Source organism: Podarcis muralis, chromosome 6 (assembly GCF_964188315.1).
Source record: "Podarcis muralis chromosome 6, rPodMur119.hap1.1, whole genome shotgun sequence".
NCBI classification, from domain to species: domain Eukaryota; kingdom Metazoa; phylum Chordata; class Lepidosauria; order Squamata; family Lacertidae; genus Podarcis; species Podarcis muralis.
Window position 1 is genome coordinate 47,532,766 of NC_135660.1, and position 22,826 is coordinate 47,555,591.

General features: G+C 40.5%; 1 protein-coding gene across 7 annotated transcripts in view; it reads left to right on the forward strand.

Annotated features, from left to right (window-relative positions):
* ADD3 (adducin 3) overlaps positions 1-22,826 on the forward strand; it is a 97,885-nt gene that overhangs the window by 22,671 nt on the left and 52,388 nt on the right. For all 7 annotated transcript variants that reach the window (XM_028730328.2, XM_028730325.2, XM_028730327.2 and 4 more), the window contains exon 2: positions 18,313-18,349. The gene's annotated coding sequence lies outside the window, so the exon portion shown is untranslated. The remainder of the gene's footprint in view (positions 1-18,312; positions 18,350-22,826) is intronic.

The following is a 22,826-nucleotide window of genomic DNA, read 5'->3' on the forward strand; positions in this document are numbered from 1 at the left end:
TGTATCACTAAAAACTTTTTGTTTGTTTTTTAAGCTCAAAAACAGCAAACTGTAACACACATCTTTATTTAACTGGAATTGTTTATACTGCCGACTCTCTACACACAAGTAATATACACATATTACCCTCCCTGTTTAAGTTTATTCAGGGCTGCATCATCTTAGAACTTAGAACTATCTGTTGTTGTTATTATTATTATTATTATTAGGAAAAGTTTAACCATACAACTAACACATGCCTATTTCATTATTAATTTTGACTCTTGAATATTAGCTCAAGAAATATAGCCAAAGTTTCCTCTCTTTAAAACAATTAAAATAGTAATTATTTTTCAAAAAATGTTTTGAGCATTGCAGAAGTTTTTAGTTTTAGGATTCAAAAAATTGAAAGCAAGAGAATTCTATGGATGCTTATTTTACAATTCAGTCAATTAAGTGCCAGATTAAATAGTTTACTGTTTTCCATCTGATAGATAAAATGAACAGTATCATTATTCACAATAACTCATAAGTTGCTTAGACAGCCAAGTACTAGCTTTTCTTGAAAGTGACTCTTTAAAAGCCATTTGCAATTTCATCCAACTGGCAGGTCAGTATTACAAAACAGGCATGGCCGGTGTCAGGACAATAGATTGTTACAGCTTGTATTAGTAATGCCTTAAATGCATACTCTTTGAATCAAAACATGAGACATGCATGTAGAGTATGTTGCCTATGTTTGGAATGAGTCGTTATTTTGTAGGAGTGGCTACCTTTGACCTGGGCTTGGAATATTTCTTAGCTTCATAATCAGTTAATGGCATTGGGGATGTTCAGACATTAATTTAATTCAGTATACAGTGGAACCTCTACTCACATATAGAATCCATTCCGGAGGTCTGTTCATGAGTTGATCCGGGTCACTGGTAGAAGTGCTGTTCTGCGCGTGCGCATTTGGCCACGGCGCCATTCTGCGCATGTGCAGATGGCGGCAGCCGCTTCTGTGCATGTGCAGATGGCAGAAGCTGCTTCTGCGTGTGCGCGAGCTGTGGCAAACCCGGAATTTACTTCTGGGTTTGCTGCGGTCGTGAGTTGAATTGTTCACAAGTAGGGGCGGTGGTAAGTCGAGGTTCTACTGTACTGACTTCACAAGGATGAGCTGTGTAGGGACTGCCAACAAACCTTAGTACGGTTTTGACCAAACTATTTAGGTGAGACTTTGTATTTTAATATTCATTTATAAGCAACTTGGTCCAACCCTTGGGCCACATGCCACCTAGCCCTAGAGAGGGATCTTATTTTTTTAACATAGTGGCATAATTTGCCACTGAATCCAAATTCAGTTAAAAAGGCTGACCATACTGACTAACTGTCACAGGACCAAAAGACCTGGTGTAGCATTTCCAGTCATGTCCTCCAGCCCTGCAATTGACAGGTTTGTGTGCAGTCTACTAACCTTTATGGGCTTCTTTACAAGGCCATGTTAACTGATGTGCATGTGCACAAGAATTCAATTTGCAGAAGAATTAGTTGTTTAAAAATATTTTTCAAATGAAACTGAGTTAATTGGAAATATTTCATTAAACGCACAACAGAGGCTTATTTCTTTCCTACTAAAGACACGTGTACTTTTAGAAGTGTTGACAATGTGTCAAGCCATTTGTCTGTAACACTTCCTTGTATATAAACACCATTTGCTGGAGTGGATTTAATCTCCAATAGTATAGGGTGTGAGCACCTCTGTAATAAAATTCAGAGAAGACAATTATTGAAAGACAGATTGGAACCAGATGGGCAAGAATGGAAAGTGTGCATTCTGTATGCATTCTGTCTCCAAAAATGTCAGATTAGTGTGACTGTCTCAGAAGACAGGAAAAAGGGCTACAGTAGTAGTTGATATACAGTGGTGCCTCGCAAGACGAAATTAATTCGTTCCGCAAGTTTTTTCTTCTTGCGAGTTTTTCGTCTTGCGATGCACGGTTTCCCATAGGAATGCATTGAAAATCAATTAATCCAAGGGAAACCGCCTTCAGACCAGGTCCGGGGACAGTCTCTCCCCCGACCTCTTCTGAAGGCTGGGGGGACGGGGACAAGGGCTTCTGAAGGCTGGGGGGGGGCTGGGGGGGAACAAGGGCTTCGCTGCCGACCCCCAGCATTTTAAAATCTCACCGGGACACGGGGAGATTTTAAAATGCTGGGGGTCGGCAGCGAAGGCTTCGCTGATCCCGGGACGGCAGGCAGATCTGCACCGCCATCCAGAGCGGGGCGGGACTTAGCGCCCCGCTCGGGATGGCGGCACACATCTGCCTGCAGTCCCGGGACGGCAGACAGCTCTGCGCTGGCATCCAGAGCGGGGCGGGACTTAGTGCCCCGCTCGGGATGGCGGCACAGATCTGCCTGCAGTCCCGGGACGGCAGACAGCTCTGCGCTGGCATCCAGAGCGGGGCGGGACTTAGCGCCCCACTCGGGATTGCGGCACAGATCTGCCTGCAGTCCCGGGACGGCAGACAGCTCTGCGCTGGCATCCAGAGCGGGGCGGGACTTAGCGCCCCACTCGGGATGGCGGCACACATCTGCCTGCAGTCCCGGGACAGCAGACAGCTCTGCGCTGGCATCCCGAGCGGGGCGGGCTTCGCCCCCGGCTCCCGATGGCCGCGCAGAGCTGCGCTGATCCCGGGACGGCAGACAGCTCTGCGCTGCCTTCCCGAGCGGGGCGGGACTTAGCGCCCCGCTCGGGATGGTGGCGCAGATCTGCCTGCAGTCCCGCGACTGCAGGCAGCTTTGCGCGGCCATCTGGAGCGGGGCGGGACTTCTCTGCTGTCCCGGGGAGATTTTAAAATGCTGGGGGTCGGCAGCGAACGCTTCGCTCCCGCCCGCCAGCATTTTAAGATCGCCCGGGGCAGCGGAGAAGTCTCCGCTGTCCCAGGAAGGCAGGCGGGGGGAGCAAAGACTTTTGCCCCCCGCCGGCCTTCAGAAGAGGTCCAGGACCTCTTCTGAAGGCCGGCTGTGGGCGAAAGTCTTTGTTCCTCACCGCCAGCAATTTAAAACAGGTCCCCGGAGATTTCCCTATGGGCTTTCGTCTTGCGAAGCAAGCCCATAGGGAAATTCGTCTTGCGAAGCGCCTCCAAAACAGAAAACCCTTTCGTCTTGCGGGTTTTCCGTCTTGCGAGGCATTCGTCTTGCGGGGTACCACTGTATTATGAGCACCTATCTTTGAATATCTGGTTTGAGACTACCCAGTTATTTTTTGCAATACTTATATCAATAGTTTGTTATTCCAGTGTAATGAATTCCTGTTTATTGAAAATGAGAAGCTTTTCTTGGAAAGAAGTGTCACTGCATGCACATTAATAATTATTATTTAACAACATTTTATGCAACAGTTTGAAATATTAACACTTGTAATTATCAATTGCTGTTTTAGATTTCTGTTATGAAGATTAAGTGTTTTGACTAGCATATGCTAGGAAGAGGCTCCACAGCTCTCTGCCCCTGGTGTCCCTTCTCTCTTAACTCTGTGTTGGAATTCTCACCATTTGATGTTATGGAAAGAGCTGTGGAATTGCTTAAATGAGTTTTGGATGAGCTGCAGGGCAGAAGGGGGGTGGGTGGGGAGAGAGAGACCAGACATTCTGCAACCCTGCATTAGAGTTTTCATCCTGGTCAAAAATTGTGCTTTAACTATAAATGAATATAGCGTTGTTATTTTTTGTAGTATGTGAACGCTTGAATAAAACAATACAGAATAATGTGTGGGAACGGTACAACACGCTTTGTAGTGAAATAATTTTATGTTGAATGAGTGTTGTAATTTATATGCAAGTTGTGACCAAAGTAGAGTCTACCAGTGGATGGATGGCATGGTTGCTGAGGAGCAACCATATGTGAGAGCCCAGGAGTATTGAATGATTGTTTCCTGTGCTGGGAAAGCCTTCCCACAGTAGTTCATGCGCTGGTTACTTCAAGACTGGTTTACTGCAGTGCACTCTATATGAGGCTTCCCTTGCACTTGATGTGTCAAATACTTCAGCACGATTGCTGACAGGAGTGAGGCTGTGGTAGCAAATGGCACCAGTGCTCAAATATCCACACTGGTTGGTGATTTACTACCATTCCAGATTCAATGTGTTACTATTAGCATTATAAAGCCCTTACCAATTTGGGACTGGTTTATGTACAAGATTGCCATACCCCACATCCATCTGTTTGACCGCTTTGTTCTGCGGAATTGACACTACAAAACCCGTTCCACATTTGTGGTACCTCGGGTTACATACGCTTCAGGTTACATACGCTTCAGGTTACAGACTCCGCTAACCCAGAAATAGTACCTTGGGTTAAGAACTTTGCTTCAGGATGAGAACAGAAATCGCGCAGCAGCAGCATGGTGGCAGCGGTAGCCCCCATTAGCTAAAGTGGTGCTTCAGGTTAAGAACAGTTTCAGGTTAAGAACGTACCTCCGGAACAAATTAAGTATGTAACCAGAGGTACCACTGTAACTTGATCATTTAGTGTGGCAGCACCTGCCCTTTGGAACTCTCTGCATATTGACATCAAGCAGGCACCTTCTCTGTACTCTTTTTAGCACTTCTTAAAAACTTTATTGTTTAGACAAGCCTACCTGGATGCTTAGAAAGTTTTTTTTAATCTGTTTTTTGTATGTTTTAAGGTAAGGTTTTAATTTTTCTTGATTTTCTAGTTTTATCTTTTTGTAAACTGCTTTGAAGGTTTCTTTAACAGTGAAAGAATAAATTTTATGCAAATAAACAAACTGTGTGTGTGTGTGTGTGTACACACACACACACACACACACACACACATAAAAATTACTTCTGTAATACATGCATGTACAGTGGTACCTCGGGTTACATATGCTTCAGGTTACATACGCTTCAGGTTACAGACTCTGGTAACCCAGAAATAGTGCTTCAGGTTAAGAACTTTGCTTCAGGATAAGAACAGAAATCGTGCTCCGGCGGCGCGGCAGCAGCAGGAGGCCCCATTAGCTAAAGTGGTGCTTCAGGTTAAGAACAGTTTCAGGTTAAGAACAGACCTTTGGAACGAATTAAGTACTTAACCCAAGGTACCACTGTAATGAAGTTATACTAGTATTCATCCTCATTATTAATGAGAAGCTATAATAATAAAACCTGTCTTGCCTTTCTTCTGTATTTCACTGAGAGAGAGAGAAAATCTGTGTACATATTATAGCAATGCAAACAGGTGTTCAGACAACTGAAAGTGGTAACATTTCTATAGTTAGTACTTTGTACACTAGCCCGCTCCCTTTCACCATCAGTTTATTTAAGCGGAGCTCACCTTGCCCTGAAAGGAGAAGCTGTAATAATTTTTGCCAGCCCAGTTTTTGCTTTCTTACTCTGGGAACAGACAGCCCTTACCAGGGAGAGCAGCCACACCCATAATGAATGCCTCCTTCTCTTGTGGTGTACACACTTAGAACTGCTTTTAGTTGATCTCGGGCAAGGCAAAAAGTAAATAAACCAGACTTGTAAGTCTCCTACCCTTTCCTCTTGTACTGGTTGCTCTAGTGGAAGGGTGAAAAAAAACCTCTTATTTTGGAATGAGCCAATGAGCCCTCTAGTCAAGCTAGAAAGAAAGACATTTCAATCTCTATTTGAATGATCATGAACATGTATTTCTCATCTAACAAAAGAGTCCTCAACTTTGGAATTGCTCAAAAACTGTTGGATCCATAAGGAATCAAGGAAAACTAAACTTGCTAAACAAAACTAAAAAATAAGATTATCAGGATATACTGTTACTGTGAGAGCAGAGATGTCTGTCAAACCCTCAACCCCTGGAGTATTCATTCAGAGATAAAGTAAATAGGGATGGGGTGTTGCTTAGACATAATGTTTTACTTTCATATTATGTGCTTGCTGATGGAAAATATTCCAAGAGATGAGGAATTAATCTCTTTTAAAAAAGCCTTTTTCATGTTCTTAGTGGTTTGGTTCAATCTTCTGCTTAACATCAAAGACTCATGTCAGACACATAGGCCATTTATTTCTAGCAATAACATCTAAAAGGCAAAGTGCAATTCAAACATTAGACGTGGGTGCTGATGAATCAATCATCTTTTACCCCTGGCTCGGTCTAGCTCTCTCCTAACTAGATGGCTAAAATGAATTGATACTTTCAGCTTTTGCCTTTGTTCATTTAAAAAGAGGTTTCCCTCCCCATTCTCATGAAAGTGCTGCATTGGCATATTTGAAGTTGTAGCTGTTTTCATAGTTAGACCCATTAGGCTGCATACTTGGTCTTGCCCACCGGTGTGTATTATACTGGTCAAGTAGAATCCTTTTTCAGTTAACAAACCTGTTTTTAGTTTCTAGACTGTAAGAAAATGCACAAGTGATGGGGTGCAGGTGTCTGAGGTGTCATGGGCAAGGAAAATTGAAACATATTACTTTGAATCCACCCAATTTGCTATGCGAATCGCAGCAAGCCCTGTTGTCTCTGCAATGATGCAAGAGGATATTGAGGCCATGCCTTCGGGTCATGCTTTCATTGTTGTTGTTGTTTAGAAGCCGGGAAAGAGTTGGAATCCTAGGACACCTGGAAAGACCACAGGTTCTCCACCTCTTTCTTGCAGGGTCATTGTAAACTCCGTAATAAGATAATGAACATGAAGCTTTTCATATATTTAAAATTGTAATATATATGTTGCACACTTGAGCATAAGCAGAGATGATAATATACAAATTGCTGTCCTGTTTGAACAGATTTTTCTAATTTGCATCCAGATTAAGACCAGGATCTATATTATTTGGCATTTTGGGCAAATTGTACTGTATCAAGAGACAATTTGTGCTGTTATGCTAATCTGCTTAGTTGTTGGAAATCAAGTGGACATTTAATATCTAAAAATAGATTATTGGAGGTCATCAGCTTGAATGTGCATTCACATTCTTGAACTATCCCGCTATGTAAATGGAATCGTATCCTGAGAAAAGCCCTGGCAAATAGCTGCACACGTGGCTTAGTCTTGAACTGTTGATCTGTTCTCTCAGCCACTCTTCTGGAAATAGAATGTTATCACCAACATTGTCAGGTTCCTTAGGAATGTGTGAATGAATAGGATTCATCCCACCCACACAATGTTAGCACTGAGGTTAGTGTGCAAATACAAAAACTTGAAATTAGGTTTGGAATGCAATTCATCTGGAGTGGAAATAGCCATGCATTTTATTTTGTTTAGAAAGGCTTTATTTAAACCATTGTAAAACACTTCAGACCGCATTTCCATTACTACTTCCACTGAAACGAACTGAGATTATTATTTCACCATTCAGTTCTGCTAAGTTCCCTATCATGACTCCAGCACTTTCCCTTTTGCCCTCTTTGTGCTGGGTTCTGCCTTTGAGCACTGAGTATATGTCTGACCCATATATACAGAGTACCGTATTTTTCGCTCTATAACACGCACCTGACCATAACACGCACATCGTTTTTAGAGGAGGAAAACAAGGGAAAAAACATTCTGAATGAAACAGTGGATGTATCATTTTTGTGCTTCATGCTGTGGCCACAGACATGTGATCTGATGGTGAATTTGGGGTGACCCAATGCAAAAATCCTGAGAATTCCTGTGGATCCATGCTTTGTAACCACGTTTTTGCACCATTGCAGCCCCAGGCAACAGTGGGTGCGTGATTTTTTGGGTGCAGGCTGTAGCCATGGACATGCTATGTGATCTGATGGTGAATTTGGGGTGACCCAATGCAAAGATCCTGAGAATCCCTGTGGATCCATGCTTTGTAACCACATTTTTGCACCATTGCAGCCCCAGACAACAGTGGGTGCGTGCTTTTTTTGGGTGCAGGCTGTAGCCATGGACATGCTATGTGATCTGATGGTGAATTTGGGGTGACCCAATGCAAAGATCCTGAGGATCCATGTGGATCCATGCTTTTTAACCACGTTTTTGCACCATTGCAGCCCCAGGCAACAGTGGGTGCATGATTTTTTTGGTGCAGGCTGTAGCCATGGACATGCTATGTGATCTGATGGTGAATTTGGGGTGACCCAATGCAAAGATCCTGAGGATCCATGTTGATCTATGCTTTGTAACCACATTTTAAGTGGGGAGCGAAGGAAAAACAAAGAAGGGACATGAGAGGGGTGTGCAGAGAAGCAGCTGGCTAAGAATGCTGGAGAGGGATTTGGGGTGGGAGGAAAGAAAGGCAAAAGTTCCCCCCCAAGCCAGCCCTCTCTCTCTCTCTCTCTCTCTCTCTCTCTCTCTCTCTCTCTCTCTCTCTCCCCCTCCCTCCCTCCCTCCCTCCCCCTCTCTCTCCCTCCCCCCCCTCTCCCTCTCCCTCCCCCCCTCTCCCTCTCCCTCCCCCACTCTCTCTCCCTCTCCCCCAGCAGCACCGGAGCACAGAGAGGAATTAGAAAGAACTACACTCTGCTTGCCTGGAGGGGAGGGGCTTTCCCTGCTCTTTGTTCCGTTTCAGCAATCACAGCAACGAAACAGAGGAGGGTGGGCAGTAAGACCCTGAGGCAGAATGCAGGAAAGCTGCCACTTCCTCTTTTCAGGTTTCCCTTCTCCGTGACTCGCGGTTTGACTTTTGCTTGATTTTTTGGCTCCAGGGACCACACATTCGCTCCATAACACGCACAGACATTTCCCCTTCCTTTTTAGGAGAAAAAATCTGCGTGTTATAGAGAGAAAAATACGGTATATACATGTAGACGCTGCTATACTTCTGGCAGATCTGCTGGTTGTTGCGGGAGCCCCAGCATTCCTGCCTTCTTGAGAGGCCTATCCCAGAAACTGAAAATGTAGAATTTAGTGGTCATGTAGGAGACCATCTTACCGTCTCTTAAAATAAAAGAACCTCAAATATTGAGAAGAATTGATTTTCTATGATGTGTTGTGCTGTGTTACAGTATAGTAAAGATGCCTGTTTATTCCTCCTTTGGACAGTCTTATGGGTTGCTTCAATACAGGGATGGTTAATTTTTTTCTATCTGAGAGCCACATTGCCCCATGTTGAACCCTCAGTGGTGGGTGGGATGAAATGTAAAAATGAGTATGGCAAAAATAAACACACAAATTTGGGGAGCTTGGAGGAACCATAAAAAACTTTGGACACCACAGCAGGGCATGCATAGGAACAATTTTTCTTGGGGGTGGAGAACCCTCAGATTCTAAAAACTTTTTCAAAAGAAGAAAAATATGATAGGTACAAATCTATTGAGGAGCCTTTGTTAGCTACCCCAGTTTAATACCTTGAAAATTGAGAAATTACATATCATACTTAGGACAGAAGCATGATTTGGTGGTGAATTAGCATAAGCAGTTGCACCAATCTTTGTAGGACAAAAATTCTGTTTTCTGATGTCTTGTTTTATACACACACACACAGTGCGTACTCTCATTTTGACTCAAAGAAAATCACCATTTTATAGTTCAAATTGGGAAAAATAAATACAGTAAATGGACAAAAGTACAAAGATTCACAAATGTTTAGGGGTATGCGTCCCCCTGCATCCCCCCAGAAAAAAAAGCACTATATATATGGGTCAGATATAAAAACTTTTTGATCTTCTACCTCTAAAAAACAACAGGAGGAATAGCAGTATCAGCCCCATCTTCTATAATGTTTTTATCCAATCCTTGTTTGAAATAGTAACACTGTAGAAACATTTTGGTTGTCTGTCCCCATGCCCCCGTCTCCGTCCCCCACCATATAGGAACTTTCACACTTTCCCCCTTCCTACCTCTTGCTAATGATGTTCAAAGGCTCCTGTAATGGGAATTAGATTTTTTTTCCCTTTGGTTTTCCTGAGAGTGATCTTGTATCAGATACAGATGCTCATTTTTGTTTTGGATTGGGAAGGTGTGCATTAATTTAACTAAAGGAAAGGCTGTTTTCTCTACAAATTTATGTAGTTTAATACAATTTCTGGAAGAGTTAAATGAATCTCATCTAAGTCATATATTTAGTTGAGCTGATGAACTGTAAGAATTGTCATTGTTTGGCGAGAAGTCCAGTGACTTTAACAACTTACAGAATGTCTCAGGAGAATGCTTGTGGTTGCAAGAATGGAATATTCAGTTACATAATCAAGTTATTGTTCATGCCTGCTCAGCTAACTTAAAATGATGAAGAGGTCTGTTTTGCATTCAAGGAAAGGTGAACAGCTTGCAGTTATCTCACTGAACAAACTTGCGTGTAACTTCTATAACCATGCTATTTTGAAGCTAATGGAGTTCCTGGGAAGGATAATTTCTGAACTTTTGGCTCTACTTATGAATAATGACCAGTGATAGATTAAAGGAGCAAAAGTTGCTGCAAGCTGATAAGGATGTCTCTTCTGCTACAGAAAATTTATAGTGGAAAAAAGTCTCATTAACCAAGTGTAGCCTGAAGATGAGAGTCTGGATTGAAAACTGGATCCCACCCTCCTCCACACCCCCGCCTGAAACACAATTGTTACACAGGTTAATTAGCATTTGAACATCTCATGATTCTTTTCTTGCTTTTACTTTACATTCTCTACTTATCTTGAGTTTGTGTAGAATTTGTTCTTTTCTTCTTGCATTCTTTTGATGTATATATTGTGTTAATATTGAAAATTTCTGTTTTTTAAAATTGTGAAAGATAATAAAACTGAATAGCTTTGTAAATTTGTGTTGCTTTTGACCTGTACCCACCTCCTTTTGTTTATATATTTCATGTTGAGTTCCCTCCTCTCCTGCCATATCTATCACAACTTTTCCAATGTCCTGAAACACTTACTATATGCATTCCTCCACTGTCCTTAATTGGCTACTGCAGGCAGGAACAGGTAAATACATTAGTTGAGTCTGCCATTTTTTTGAGGCAACTAGTGCTATGTGCTCTTAGCGTTGATAAATTATTGAGCCGTGTAGCACAATTCAGCTTTCATCTTGCATAGGGCAGAACTGTACTAGAAATAGTTTGTATGTGCAAACCCAAGGGACCTTGCCAGAAATGCAAACAGTTTAGAATTATTATTATTATTATTATTATTATTATTATTATTATTATTATTATAATTAAAAAAAATAATGTATTAATATCCCACCCTCCCCAGCCAAAGCCGGGCTCAGCTAACTTAAATTGCATTATAAAATCAATTCATTATAAAATCAGTTCAAATCAAACTGATGGCAACCATTGGGCTAGAGTTCTGTGAAGAATTACCAAAGGAGGGGGTCAGGCTGCACCTTGGCCAAAGGCTTGGTGGAACAGCTCTGTCTTGCAGGCCCTGTGGAAAGATGTCAAGTCCCTCAGGGCCCTAGTCTCTTGTGACAGAGCGTTCCACCAGATCGGAGCCACAGCTGAAAAAGCCCTGGCTCTGGTTGAGACCAACCTAACCTCTCTGTGGTCCGGGACCTCTAAGATGTTTTTGTTTGAAGACCATAAGGTCCTCTGTGGGACATACCAGGAGAGGCAGTCCCGTAGGTACGAGGGTCCCAGGCTGTATAGGGCTTTAAAGGGGCTGAAACAAGAGGCTGAAACTGATGATAAATTAGTCATAGGCAACGTATCATTTTAAAAATTCATTTATAAGATAGATAGATAGATAGATAGATAGATAGATAGATAGATAGATAGATTCTGTATAAGGCTACTACTTTCTTGCCTCAGACCCATCTATTTTATAATGGGTAATTTTTCCAAAAAGGAAGAAAGAATTCCCAGAAACAGATGAAATGTCAACAGAAAAGCTTGAACAATTATTTAGTTTAAAATATCAGTAAAAATACTGGTAGTAGTCACATCTAGTTTTTTCTAAGTTAATGTAAATGAACAAATCATCCGGCAATGGGTGGCTTGACAAAAATAATTTTCTAAATCAGTATTCCTTGTTGGTTCTGAATGTCTTTCATCTTTAGATGGTAGTAGCCTTCAGCTAGTATGAGAGCAGAGAAACAATTGCAGTTTGAATCTGAGCAGAGAACAGAGTGCTAGCTGGAGTTGGCTAAAACAGAAGCATCACCTGCATTTGCTCTGCCCTTGGTAATAGTGAGCATTTGGATCCCTCTCCTTCCTTCACCTACTCATGCAGTGAATCTCACATGGCAGCAATGCCCATCTGGTGCACACCTTTATTTGAGCTTCATATCTACTGGTCAATCTGCTGTCAATGTAGTCTGCCGAGTTCACAGGATGTTGACAATCTAGTGCAGAGATAGTATATAGAGTAAAAGAGATTGGACAATATAGTACTACTGCAAAAAAAAATATGGAACAAATATCAAAGCAATTAGTAGAATAGCATAATGCAATGTATAGCACTCACCTTTTAACACTATGTAGGTGGGCTGCTGATTACCAAACACTACTTGTGATGATTTGATACATTTTTCGTCATGACTAATGAGCAGACTATTTGCTTTTGTAGCCATAGCAATGCTATAATAACCTGTAGGTTGTTAATTATTTTAAGGAATCTAATTTGAAAAATGAATGTGCTATGGTAAATGAATCGTTGGCCTTGAAAATTTGGTGTGAATATATTTCTCTATCCCCTTCCCAGTCATTGGGTGGCAAAACTTGGGATTTTCCATCTGTAAAATGAGAACAATTATACTCCCTTTTAAAAGGTGGTAGCAAATGAAGATAAAGTACCATGCCATATAAGTCATTTATACAAATGAAATTATTATTTATACAAATGTCATTACCAGTAAGACTTTTGCCTCATGTTCTGCACCAAGCAAGCCACTTTTGAAATTAAGAAGATAAAACACAGAGATCTGTCTCTTGAAGAAAAAGTAATAGGTCTTTTGGTTCCAGGTAGATATGTTTGACAAAGAACAAGTGTGCCTTTTGAAACCAAAGGATTTTTTTTACAGTTAGAAGCACTTTGAATCAGATTCCCTTTTTGACTAAACACTTGGAAAGAACTTGACAGCTGTTAAGGCAAGTAGAGTTAACTCTGAGTATTAGGTCTGAAATGAAATAACTCTGCAGTTTGTTAAAATAACGTATAGTTGATTCCAAAAGTTTAGAGTAAGCAGCTAAAGAATTATCTTAAACTAATCTTAAAATCTGTTATAAAATCCTCCTATAATCTCAAACATTTTTCTGTCCAGCTGCCAAAATCTTAGCCCTTAATTAGGCAAACTTCTAAGAAAGGAATGGAAACTTTGCCTGATGGTGAACTGTTGTTATTATTATTTATAAAATTTCTATATTGCCTTTCATCCAAAGATCATAGGGGAGTTTACAATATAAAAACACAAAAATACATACCATAATAGCAAACAAAACAATACCCATCCCCCAGTTTAAAAGGACATAGATTATTTAATTATCCAAAGGCGAGGGAGAAGAGTAATGTTTTTACCCAACGCCTAAAGATATGTAACGAATGTACCAGGAAAGCCTCACCAGATGGATACCATGGTTGATGGTATTGAAAGCCGCCGAGAGGTTGAGGAGAATTTACAGCAGCCGCAGATCTGGGGGCCTGGCTGATGGAATAACCACAATTTCCCAGGTTGGAGGAGGGACTGGCACATGGCAGTCACTCACTGTCTGTGCCGTGTGCTTTTTACCCGGCCTGCCCCACCATACTGCAGTCCCCCCCCCCCAGCTCATCTCCTCCCAGACACATCTCCCCTCCCTCAATAAAAATAAACAACAGTTAGAAAAGTTGTAGCAGTGGCCCTGTCTCTGCTTTGTAGCTGGTGCTGCAACCAGAAGATGTAAGTTGGCTATAGGTGTGGAAGTCACAGGACTACTGCTGACACCTTCTGGTGCCAGATTGCTGGATGGTGAGAGGCTCAGCAGGTGCAAGCTGTAGGATTATGCTTTCTTTTCCGTTCACAATAGCAAGAAAAATGTAACTGGGTGTGTTGAGTCAGTCAGATTTATGATGGTGAGCTCACTTATCCTGAAAGTAAGCATCAGTGAACTTTGTTCTCAGTAGACGTGCATAGGATTGCTCTACACAGTTTAGGTAGAATAAAGGCTATACAATATTTTTGTTGACCATGGCACCTAGTAGAATAAATGTTTAATACTGACATGAGCTGAAGGACTGTGGAAAAGAAAACACAAAGCATTTATTTTGTTTATATTAAAACTGCTATTTAAAAAAACACACTAAGGCACACTTCATTGTGATGGATTCCCAAGTGCTGTACATTGTACAACTAATGTGTGCTCATCACTAAAGGCAGCTTACAACAATTGAATTTGCAATATTGTTATAAAACCACAATATAAAAAATGCAGATGTTGCGCCTTTTTTGGGGGGTTTTTTTGTAGGTGTGATAAAGTAGAAATACGTTAAACCTGATTGTTGATTCCCGCCCCACACACTATGTTTTCATGTTTTAGTATAGCTTTATTCTGACTGGAGGTGATTTTAAGTTTCCCACTTCCTTCTTCCTCTGCCCTTTCCCAGAAAACAGATGCAGTTAAAAAAAACACCACCTCATAGAATTGTAGAGTTGGAAGGGACCCCAAGGGTCATCTAGTCCAACCCCCTGTGGGGCAGGATTCTCACCTCGAAACGTCCAGGACAGGTGGCCATCCAACCTCTGCTTTAAAACCCTCAAGGAATGAGAGCCCACCACCTTCCAAGGGAGCCCATTCCACTGTTGAACAGCTCTTACTGTCAGAAAGTTCTTCCTGCTCTTGCCTCTTAAAAAACTTTCTATATGTGAAATGGTGTTCAAAAATTAAAACTTGGACAGGTTTTTATATGTTTGAAACAATTCAAATTACATGGAATGCAGTAATGATTTGGTGGAGTCTTTTTAAATGTTATATCCTCATATTCTGATTCCAAATTAAAATTATGCATTTGGCTTAGTTCCTAAATATACATCAATAGTGTGCTTAAGTTTCATGTTGGGGCTTTTTGCCATTGGAATATTTTATCCAGCTGAAATTTAAGGTGTTTGCTTGTTTGAATATGTAGACCCCCTTATGAGAAGGCAAACTGGGTGAATGATGACTGGATGGAATATATTACTTTGAAATAGTCTTTCTTTCGCCAGACCTTTATTAGGCATTACAGATATAATACAGAATAGTATTAAACTAGTAATTACTGGAGATTTGAAGATAGGAATGCCCCAAAACTATATAGTAACATATTCATTCCAGCACCTTGGTGACCTGGAACAAAAGCAGCAATGCCTTTTAAAGCTGTATCATAGATCAGTTAATCAATAGAAAGGGTCTTAAGTAGTTCAGGACACATACTGCAGCTGTCCAATAATTTTCTTCTTTTTTCCTGACATAAAGGAGTAATTGCATGGTTAATTGATTTCTAGAACATTTACACTAACCATGTGCTCTACACATGTCCAAGTGTCCTAGACTCTGCATAGACTAACAGTCTAAAAAACAAGACACACATGGGGAGGGGAGGGCCAATTGCAGAGAAAGGAAAATATGGTATTAACAAGCATTAATATCTAGTCGGTGCCAGGCTTGATCTGTCTTTGCTAGTGTTTTTGCTTGCATGGATATAGAGCAAGCACTCAAAAGCTAGAGCAAGTCCTAGAGCAAGCCACTTGCTCTACTAAATGGGAATATTATGTTGACTTCAGTTGAGTTGATTGCATATTCTCTTCAACTATATATTTTGGAAAGTGGGTTGTCTGCCTGTTTGTTTTCTAAATATTTGAACGTCTGTCAAGATATTGTTGTGAAACTTGGCACAATGGTTCCCGGGTGGCAGACTTTGTTGCCATTTGGACACTGGGTGCCATTTTCAGGCACAATGGTTCCTGAGGTTGGGATGGGGGTCAATGTTTGGACACCATATGCCATTTTGAATAAAGATGGTGAACTGAAACATGACTTTGGTGTGACTTCATGCAATTTTTGGTGTGTTGGGTCCAAACTCACAAAACTATCCATTAAAAACCCCCACAATTATTATTATTATTATTATTTACTAAAAAGTAAGCACTGGACGCTCCCCACTAGTATCCTGTATGTGAGCTAAGACAGAATTGTTTGGACCCAAGCAAGGAAATGTAGCTGTGGCCCATGTAACTGATAAATTACTACAAGAAAAGCTTTGTTTTTAAAGTGAAAATGTGTCATAAGAATTATCATGCAAGTCTCTCCTGTGTTAACTTTTCATTTCCATCAAGATGCTTGAGACTCGTCTGGCTGTTGAGAATTTTTGTAAAATTATTTTATACTTCTTGCATTCTATGTGCTTAAGGCTTTGGCAATATTTAGGGATGGAAGAATTGTTGCGTTATTGTCAGTTGTTTCCAATGAGGAAATCACTGCTTGGTAAAGCTGTTTGCATTCCTGTGGCCTGTGGTATAAGGAAATATCATGCTATAAAAATTCCCAATTATTTCCCTAAGGATCTCTTTTCTAAATCCTTTGATGCCTTGGGGGTGGGAGTTGGAAGTGAAGTAGAAAACACAGAAATCTAGTTTCTAAGCCATTAGTATGCAACCTCAAGCTTTGTTAACATATTCTAGTTTTATCTTTATTTTTCTAACCCAAGGTCATGAATTGTACCAGAGATGCTTCCCTTAATTTCATCAAACATTATAAGCTAATAACTGTGAGAGAATATTTTTTACTTCAGAAAAAAGCATGCCGTGCAACTTTGAATGTACTGTCTGTGACTCCTTTGATACATGGTTACTTTTGTACGTTAGAGACAGTGAGAACACTCTGTCCAGTTCAGGGCACCACAATTTAAGAAGCATATTGAAAGCTTGTGGTGTGCAGAGGAGGGTGACCAAGATGATAAAGGGTCTGGAAACCAAGTCTTATGGGGAACTGTTGAGGGAATTGAGTATGTTTAGCTTGGTAAAGAGGAGACTGAGAGAAGATATGAAAGCAATCTTCAAATTCTAAATGGTTGTCGCTTATGGAGCAAGCTTGCTTTCTCCTGCTCCATGGCTAGGACCCAAACCAGGGGCCTCACATTACAAGGAAGGGGGTTCTGACTAAATATCAGGAAGAACCTTCTGACAGTCTGATATTGCAAAACAGCAGTAAGATTGAGACAGCAAACTATGGTTTGTATTCTTATTCCATAACGGGCTTAGGAGATGGAAAGACTTCTCCCTTCCACAGGGACTCTACACAATTTTTGCTGTTCTTTTCCTGATAATGCACCAATGTTAAGAAAAAATGAATCAAAAATAGTGCCCACATTTCCCGTACCATTCTCTAGCAGCAAATTTGGGTATTTCTGGATATTTTTAAGGCACATAAGTCTTCAAAAATTGGTGCATTCATTCTGTTTTGTAGTGAAATAAATTCAACATCTCACTATGTCAAGTGTTTCATTAGAGCAAGCATTTCAGTCAGACCACTGACAGCTTGATCCCCACTCCTCTTGTGTACTGTTCTGGGGAGTCTCCTGAACCCCCCCTCCAATTTCAGGGGCATGCAGGGGAAAGTCCTTTTGCGCAAGTCCTTGTGTGGGCATCCACTGACAGGACTCATTAGTTGGATCCCACCCAATGTCATATTTATTTTTAAAGCTTAAATCAGTACAGGTGGCAGCAGAGATTTTATTTCGGGTTGCTTCATGGTAATTGCTATTTCCCTCTACGCTGTATCGTTCTGTGACGGGAGCGGGGAGGACTGTGAGTGGGGCTGGACACAATTTTCCACAGAATGTGTCAGAATGAATGCTATGGCCAGGATATTTTGTGGGGGTAAATGGCGGCCACCAGGACGAAGCCTGCAAAAGTACCGTTCTCTGCATGTGCTATAAAATGGATGGGAGGGGTTGGACTTTGCTTCCCTTTGGACAGGCCATTTGCAGAAACCGTACAAACCTGTTGTGCTGCTTCTGCCTTCTGCAAAGTCAGAATGGTGAGAGATTCGACTGTTTCCTCCTCAGGGTTTTTTGCAGTTTATGAAAAACTTCAGGAGGAGGAGATTACTATCTTGGTGTCCTGCTAATTTGATTTGAGAAATATTGGCAATTAGAACTCGATGGCAAACTGATTTTACGGTGCTTTTTGAATGTCCAGTTAGGCACTATCTAACCTTACTTTCTAAGAGCAATTTTGATTTGTAATCAAAGATTCGTAAAAAACAAGCTTCATATAAACATTGGCTAGAATCCATTATATTGTTAAACATGCTGAAGTCCTTTCGATTTCAGTTTTCCATCCCTCTTGCAGCCAATTTTGAGGAACCAGAGGAGTTGAGTTCACTTTTCTGAACACTTGGTTGTTGTTGTTTTTTTAAAAAAAATAAGTCAACAAATACAGTGTTTTTGAGTGGCTGTATTTGCTCATGTAAAGTTATACTGAAATTTACAATCTGTGCAAGTTCTGTCTGGAGCTGACATGCTTTGCTTTATTTTTGTTTGCAGGTCAGAAGGGAGAGAGAACTGTGAAAATAACATCCAGGTAACAAATGTGATTTTGTGGAAATTAATAGCAAGAAAATGAATATTTATTTTTTTTGCTGGATGATTAAGAATAAGATTGTACCATTAACAAAGATTGATAGTACTTCTGAAAATTATTGGTGAATTTAACTCCAACTCTATATGGATATTGGTGGGGGTTTTCCCCCATAATTTATTAAGTTTTCAATTTTACATTTCAATTTTTTTGGGGGGGAAACTTTAAAAGATCCAATGACTTCCATTCTTCTCCTTCCATGGTTCATTCTTCATATCATACATTCCTGCATATTTTACTATAACCATTCAAATCAGTTTTCCACTTTTAAATCACTCAAATATTATTTACAGTGTTTAATTTAACTTAATGCTGCCAGCGTTTTCAGCTGAGTACAGTTATTTTCCATATATACAATAAACGTTTTCCACTCTTCTTTAATCATATGTTCTTCTAGCTCTCACACTATTGCTCTTCTCCAAAGCTTTTAATTTTTCTAATGCTTTGGGAACACTCTCCAAAGGTTGTCCTAATGTCAACAACACATCTTCAGCAAATCCCCTTAATTTATAGATTCTACGTCCCACCTCAATACCTTTAATTTCCCTATTTCACCTTATATTCTGAAGCAATATTTCAAACTCATAATAAACAGTGAAGATGGGGACAGCATTGTCTCATTCCTTTTTCTACTTGGCATTGGTCTGAAAGAATATTGTTTACTAATATATTTGCAGATTGATCAGTATAGATTGCTTTAACTCCTGCTAGGAAAGACTTACTTATTTCCATTTTCTCTAAAACCTTAATCATAAATGATCATGAACTATTGTCAAAAGCTTTCTCTGCATCTAGAAAGATTTAACACAGCCTGTTTCTTACTTCTAGGTACTTTATTAAATTGACTACATTTCTTACATTGTCTTTCATTTGTCGACCTGGTAAAAACCTGGCCTGGAGTCTGCGGACTGACTTAGTCACATGTCGTTTTCAGTCTAATAGCCAGGATTGTAGCAAATAGTTTATAGTCACAGTTCAATAATGAAATAGGTCTGTAATTTTTAGTCTATGTTAAGTCACTCTATAGTTTGGGGATCAGAGTAATGAATGCGTCTTTCCCTGAAGCTGGTACTCCCATCACCAGAATTCTGTTAATGGTGTCCTTAAGTGGTTCTATAAGTGCATCCTGAAACTTTTTATAATAAATTGCAGTAAGTCCATCTGGCTCCAGTGCTTTTCCCATCCCATATGGATATTGTTAACATAATTTACATTGCTGCTATTTTTTATTTTTGCTATACCTTATTTATCTCTTTCTATTTACCCAAGCACAGTAACTCAGTAGAACAGATAACTAACTGTTGATAGTGCTGCCTCTTCTCTTCTCTGCACCCCTTTCTACTAACCATCTGTCACTAGACGTTGTGTGTCTACAAATTTTAAAACTTCTGAGCAGTTAATAAAACAGTTCATAATGCATAATCAGCTGAACCAATGGCTGGGGTGGTGGTGTATGAATTTCAGTCAACTGCATAGGTTGTTTTCTGTTGTCAAATTTTAGCTGATGATTTGCCAGAAAAGCAAATCAGGTATACCCTACCTGATTATTGGGGGTGGGTGGGAATTATTATTCTCTTTCTTACATAAATTATCTCATTTGGTTCTGCATGACCTTGGCTTTGCCCTAGTCAAAGGGTGAGCAACCTACTTTCTCTTTAGGATTACTTTCCCTCAGGGGTGATCTGTCAGAGGCTGAGTGTAGAATGAATTCAGTCCAATTTACTATTTGTAGAACTCTCCAATTTACCTGGGTAAAATCCGTTCGTGCATATAACTTTTCCCAGCTATGCAGCAGTTTGTCAGTTGTCCATGACACTTTCTCTCCAGCTGTCATGGCTCATTCCCTAAAAAAGATTTCAAAGGCAAATTTCCCATATCCCATAGAAGAGGAATCTGATGGGAATTGTCACCCTGGAGCTGAAACTGATAAGTAACATACAACTGTCTCCAAACAGCAAATGGTTACTTTCTTCCGCCTGTCAATTTATCTGAACCTACCTAGCAAACTAGTGTGGAAGGAGGCAATCTGAGAACTATCCCCCCACCTGTATGACAACAGAAGTCTTCATATACATGGCAATTATCCAGGGAGATTTGTTTGAATTAATGTTCCTCGAAGTCAGGACTTGTCATTTGGTTTCCACAACTTTGGTTGAGCTTGTTAGCAAAAAAAATCACAGCAAATATTAAGGGCAGTAAAACCCAAATATCTAGTAAGCTTTCACTTTAGATCAGAAGTTGGACCACTTAGCTTCTGAACAAAAGTAAGATTCTGTAGCTGAGCACAACACATTTTCAACACAATTGTCTGTGTAGGAAACAGCATATATCCTGTGTGAACTTCCTTATGTGCATTTGTGCATGTGTCTTTTACAGTATGAACACAGGCTCTGCATAGTTTGTGCACATGGAAAACTGCATGCCATTATTTGCTTGAATCTGAGGTCTGTTTTAGAAATGTGTAATATGTGAAGCGGCAACTGGGGAAATGATTTGGTGCCCCTGGTCTGTGTGCTGTCCATAGTTTAGATATTACTTGTCTCCATTTATGCCTATCCAAGACCACCATCTTAAATCCTTCTCTGATGCCACCACAGGTGAGATGTAGCAAAAGATTATCACAGAGGACCTTTTCAGTGGTGCCTCCTGCATCTTTAAAACCATGTCCCCAGAGTAGCTTGAACTTCATATCATTTTGGCACAAGACAGAAATCATTTTATTTCTCTCATGCTTTTAAATCTGTTAAGGTCCAATTTAGTTTTTTAATCTCTGCCAAATGATTGTATGCTCCTATTTCATGTTAATATTGGTTCTGTTTGATGTATGTCTTTTAAATTGTCTGGTATTTTGATTTGAAAGCTGCCTTGTGAATTTTTGCTAGCATGGGAATATAAACACTTAGAATGAATAAATAAATACAGGGCCAGCACTTCCACGAGCCAAGCTGAGACAATTGTCTCTGGAAGCGTGGACAGTGAATGGGTGTCCTCTGGGCTCTCTGCTTGCTGGCTTGCTTGCAGGCCACCCACCCAGTGAGGCTCCAGTGAGCTCTTCCACCTTTTCCTCTTCCTTGCCTAGCTCTGCTTTTAAACTTGTAACTAACTAGATTTACACAGAATGTCCAGCACCTGCAGCAAAGTGGTGGCAGCACAGGGGTTCCTGGCCAACGTTTTCAGAAGACTGGGCTCTGAGGGACAATCCACTTGACATTTCCTCTGAGCAAGGTAGGGAGGGGAAAGCGAGAGACCACCAGTGCTGCCACCACTAATGCATTGTTAAAACAAAAAAAAAAAGTAAGTGAGAAAAGTGGAAGGGGATTAGCATGGGCAAGAGGAGTGTGAGGAAGTGGAGGAGCAGGAACTAGGCCTAAATAAACCAGCAATTCAGATACACAGGGATGTTAATGGTACTTTCTGGAACATCCAGGAAGAAACAGAATGGAATCAGGTTGAAGTATTAATGCTATCTTAAAGCTAGAACTACTGCTCCTCTTAAGCAAGGGATGAGGATTCTGGCTCTCCAGATATTGTTGAATCAGCTGTCATTATCCCTTATCATTGACTATCTTGGCTAGGGTTAATAGAAGTCGAAATCTAACATTTTGTTCTTCATTCTGATCTTAGGCAAATTTTATCAGAACTGCAAAGGACATACCTGAACATTTAGACAAAAAGTTGGAAAACAGTACTGTGTGTTAAAGTGCTCAAAATTGTGATGTGCTATCTTAAAGAGGTCTGGGAATCAGAATCTGTTGTATGTGGAACTCCTTGGTTTATGATTAAGAGGTAGAACTTAAGTACCTTCAAGTGAAGTGAAAGAACCTTCAAATAAGTTCTGTTTTCCATTGGATCCTTTCCCCCCCTAATTGGATGTCTGGGTTGCCTTCTTTTGAGTCTTCTAAATCTTTCATCAAATCCCAGTCAGAAATCTTATGGGCCTCTCTTGACAGATATACATTAGAGATTTTTAGAACTGATTCTGCGATGTGTGGGATCTTGAATTATTACTTGTGAATAGCAATGGTGTTTTTTCTCTCCTATATTGTTGGTTTGCTTTGATATCCTACCCTTCCACCAGCAGTCTCAAAGCAACACACATCATTCTCTGTGCTCTGCCTGTTTGTTCTCACAACAATCCTATGATATAATGACTGGTCCAAGATCACCCAGGCATCATCATAGCAGAATAGGGATCAGAACCCAAATCTACCCAGTACTAGTCCAACACTCTTAAGTATCATACAAGGTATGCTTGCTGTATATTTGCTACAGTTGTATATGATTCCTATGATTTGCTTTACTTTACTTCAATACCACAGTAAAAACAGGATGTGCTAATGGTGTTATCTACTCTGGAAAGGAAAGAAGTACTGTTTTCACTGTAGCTTCTTTTTTCCTGTAACTTCTTTTTCCTGTTGAT